The following is a 4,362-nucleotide window of genomic DNA, read 5'->3' as shown; positions in this document are numbered from 1 at the left end:
AAGGCATTTATCCAAAAAAGATATACAATTGGTGAACAAGCAAATGTAAAGATGCTCCACATCACTAGCCATTTGGGAGATGCAAATTGAAACCACAAGGAGATACTAGTTCATGCTCAAAAGCATAGAAAGGAAGGGAGGGAGGGAGGGAGGGAAGGAAGGAAGGAAGGAAGGAAGGAAGGAAGGAAGGAAGGAAGGAAGGAAGAGGGAGGGAGGGAGTAAAAAGGAAGTGTTGGTGAAGATGTGAGAAACTGGAACCTTTTTCAGCCATTTGCCTCATCGCATCCAAGCAAACAAGATGGATCACCAGCAGCTCTACTGGAGCCATTCGAGGAAATGTGGCCAGCATTCTCATTTCTTGCTGCATCTGCTCAAACCAGCACGCTCTGAACTGGAAATACAGCCTCAATATGTGCTGCTGGTGTTTCTGTCAGGACACGAAGGATATAGGCTTCATTAAGTTGGATTAACTGAACTTCCTTGAATGGGTTATCCAAGATACCTACCTTAACTGCAGATATCCAAGATACCTACCTAGTGTCAACTCATTGTACATAAAATAAAAATACTTCAATTATGAAAAAAAAAAGAGTTGGAACTCTTGTTCACTGCTGGTGGGAATGTAAAATGCAGCCACTTTGGAAAACAGGTGTGGTCCCTCACAAGGGTAAATATAAACTATACTACCATAGGATTCAGCACTTCCACTTCTAGGCTTATATTCAAAAGAATTTAAACCAGGGACTCAAACAGATACTTGTATACCAATATTCATAGCAAGACACTCCAAGTGTCCATGAACAGATAATGGACAAACAGAATGCAGTATACATATACAATGGAATGTTTTCTAGCCTTAAAAACAAATCAAATTCTGGTACATGCTACAACATGAACAAACCTTGAAAACAGTATACTAAGTGAAATAAACCAGGTAAAAAAAAGGACAGATATTACATGATTCCACTTTATGAGTTACCGAGAATAGGCAAATTCACAGAAACAGAAAGTAGAATAGAGGTTTCTAAGGACTGTGGGAAGGGTAGAATGGGAGTTATCGTTTAATGTACACAGAGTTTCTGTTTGGGATAACGAAAGTGTTCTGGAAAGGATTAGTGGTAACGTTTGCACCACAATTCGAATGTACTTAATGTCCCTGAATTATACACTTAAAAATGGTTAAAATGGGGGCTCCTGGGGGGCTCAGTTGGTTATGCATTCGACTTCAGCTCAGGTCACAATCTCATGGCTTGTGGGTTCGAGCCCCATGTCGGGCTCTGTGCTGACAACTCTGAGCCTGGAGCCTGCTTTGGATTCTGTGTCCCCCTCTTTCTCTGTTCCTCCCCCACTTGCATTGTCTGTCTCTCTCCCAAAAACAAATAAATATTTTTTTTTAATGATGAAAATGGTAAATTTTCTGTTATGTGTATTTTACCACAATAAAAAAACTTAACTATACTGGGGATGAAATGTGTTTTCATAGCCCTCCCAAACCACTCATTAAGTGTCATTTAATTTTTTTCCCTTTATTTAACCAAAATTTATTGAAAGCTAACCAATTGTCAGCTCTCTGGCAGGTTCTCAGCTTTCAAAGATACACAAAAAAATAGTCTTTGTCATAAAGGACTTTATAATGTGCTTGGAAAAACATAAAGTAAAATTAACAGATAAAACCATGTGATAAGTATCATGGTATTGGTTAAGTATACAGAAGTTATGAAGCACATAGGTAGGAGCATTTAGCTCAAGCAGGAAATATCTGGAAACATCCTTTCTAAAGGATATTAGTGACTAAGCTGAGTCTCAACATATATGAGTTAGCCAGAGGAAAGGGGAAAAGGGTTTCTCAGGCAAGAGACATGATACGTAAAAAGACACAGACAGTAAAGAGAATATAAACAGATTGGGAAAATATGCAGATTGGGAAATATAAGCAGAATATAAGCAGATTGGGAAAATATGATAACATGAAATTGGTGATGGTAAGGTGATGAGAGGAAGATAAATATTGGAGAGTAGACAAGGCTCATAAAATAGATATCTTACATTATATGGGAGTTTGAACTGTATCCTAAGGGCAATGAGTAAAACATTGTACAAGCTTTTAGAAAGAGAAATCATGTGATCAGCTCTGTATCCCTGGCTACACTGTGGAGAATGGACAGAAGAGGGGCTCAACTCACCAGTCTTACACATGAGAACTGGTGAAGGGCCTGAACTAAGGTGCTGGTAATGGCCATGGAGACCAGCAGAAAGAATTAACAAATATTCATGATAACAACTCAGGAGACTAGTTACTGGTTGGGTATGGGTGATGGGAAGACTAAGGTTTCTACCTTGGGAAATTTGGTGAATGGTAATATGATTCACTGAAATGAGAAACTCAAAGGAAGAAATAGGTCCAGGGCAAGACAAATCATTTTTCTCTGGAAATGTTGCATGTGAAATGATCGTGGGGCAGGAACAGATGGCTATTCGTTGTGGAGTTCAGCAAAAATGCTTGATGTACAGATATATATTGGTGAGCCCACTAAATAAAAAGGAGACTTTGCCTTAAATTCAAGGAATTGACATCTAAATATAAAATCCCATTGTAGAAGCAAATATACTCCTTCCAACACAGGGTAATTTAAGGAATGGAGCTCCTCCACATGACATCAAAATCGAACCATAGGAGCAGTTGCCCTCTCAACTTTGAATGCAATAAACTTATGATAATAAACCAATTATTGGTAAACCTGGAAGCTTTCCAAATTGGTTCTCATTTTGAAGCAAGGAGGGACTTCTTCTATATACCTTGCCTATGGCAATTCAAATCCTAAATCTCCTTTTACATTTGAGATAAATCCTTTGGAAATTTTGTCAACAACCAGAAAAGAATAACTAACAAAGAAAAACAAAATGAAATCAAAATGAAACAAGTGTTAGTGTGCTGTATTTTTTTATGGATATTCATCAGTTTTTCCCATACCTGTTCTTCCCTCCTTGTACTGCCAACAGAAATTCTTCTTCCTAACAAGTGCATTTTATTTGTGGAAGAGTCCTAAAAGCAGAAGAAAGGGATGAAATAAATACTGACACATGCAACAACATGACTGAGCTGTGAAAACAGGCTAAGTGAAACAAGTCAGGCACAAAAGAGTACATATTGTACTATTCCATTTATATTAAATGTCCACAACAGGCAAATCCATAGATAAAGAAAAATTTTTGCTTGCCAGGCTCTGTGGGTGGGGAGAACAAAAGGGTGACCGCTAGGGTGTACAGGGTGTCTTTTGGGGATGATGAAAAATGTTCTATATTGGTTGTCGTGAAGAACAATTCCATGGATACACTAAAACTATGGGAGTGTACATTTTAAAACAGGTGAATTGTATGGTATGTGAATTAGATCTTCAATAAAACTGTTACTAAAAAATAGTGGAAGAGGGAAACACAAGATTGGGCCAGAGTAACATATGATGATGGGAAAAGGGTCAGAAAGTTGCTGACTTTGCAGATGGAAAAAGGAGACCAGGAGCCAAGGAATGCAGGTGGCCTCTGGAAGGTGGAAAAGACAAGAAGATGGATTCTCCCCTTGAGCTTCCAGAAAGGGACAGCCCTGCCTACACCTTGCTTATAACCCAGCAGGACCTGTGTCAAGGCCATAGAACTAGAAGGCAATACATTGTGTTGTGTTATGCCACTAAATGTGTGATAATTATTGTTATGGTGGTCATCAGTTGTGAGTGAGAGTAGGAAAGGAGGTATTGGGGGTTTGACAGAAGAGATGTTAGGAAATAGTCATCTAGGAAAATAAAAGAACGAACTGACTAGCAAAATGTAGTACGAGTACAAGCCTGCATTAGGAAAACACTTAAGGGAATTGGGAACACCTTTCCCCCCATCCAGATGGCTACTATGGGAATTCTATTTTTGTAATACCTATCACTGGACAGCATTGCATTGATCTAAAGATGACCATCTGTCACAGGTTTGGTAAATCACCATCTTACACTCCTTACCACAAATGCCTTCTAGATTGGGTTATTAACAAACTCACTGTCTCCCAAAATGAAAACGATAGGCAGCTAACTAAAGTCTTAAAGAAGTACTGACAAAACAAAAACAAAAACCCTCAATCCTTGCATAGGGTGCTGTGATTATTGCTTAACCCTTAAGACAAGCCACAGTCCAAATGTATATGCCAACAAAAAGTACACCCTAAAATAGTCGAGTCCTCCCTCTTCAGAGGAATTTCCCTAAGCTCTTTCTCAAGGATGGCCCTGTGAGATATAAACATGGGAAATTCTCCCAGAAGACAGAACCTGGGGCACACATACTGAAATTATTCCTTACTAAGGGGGTGAGTTAACAAATGAA

The 4,362-nt window shown here is 38.8% G+C and overlaps 1 pseudogene; it reads left to right on the top strand.

Annotated features, from left to right (window-relative positions):
• Window positions 1-298: 298 nt before the first annotated feature.
• Window positions 299-4,316, top strand: LOC122483154 (annotated as a pseudogene).
• The last annotated feature ends 46 nt before the right edge of the window (window positions 4,317-4,362 follow it).

Source organism: Prionailurus bengalensis, chromosome D1 (assembly GCF_016509475.1).
Source record: "Prionailurus bengalensis isolate Pbe53 chromosome D1, Fcat_Pben_1.1_paternal_pri, whole genome shotgun sequence".
Taxonomy (NCBI): domain Eukaryota; kingdom Metazoa; phylum Chordata; class Mammalia; order Carnivora; family Felidae; genus Prionailurus; species Prionailurus bengalensis.
The sequence above is the reverse complement of the archived record's forward strand: the minus strand, read 5'-3'. Positions and strand labels throughout refer to the sequence as shown.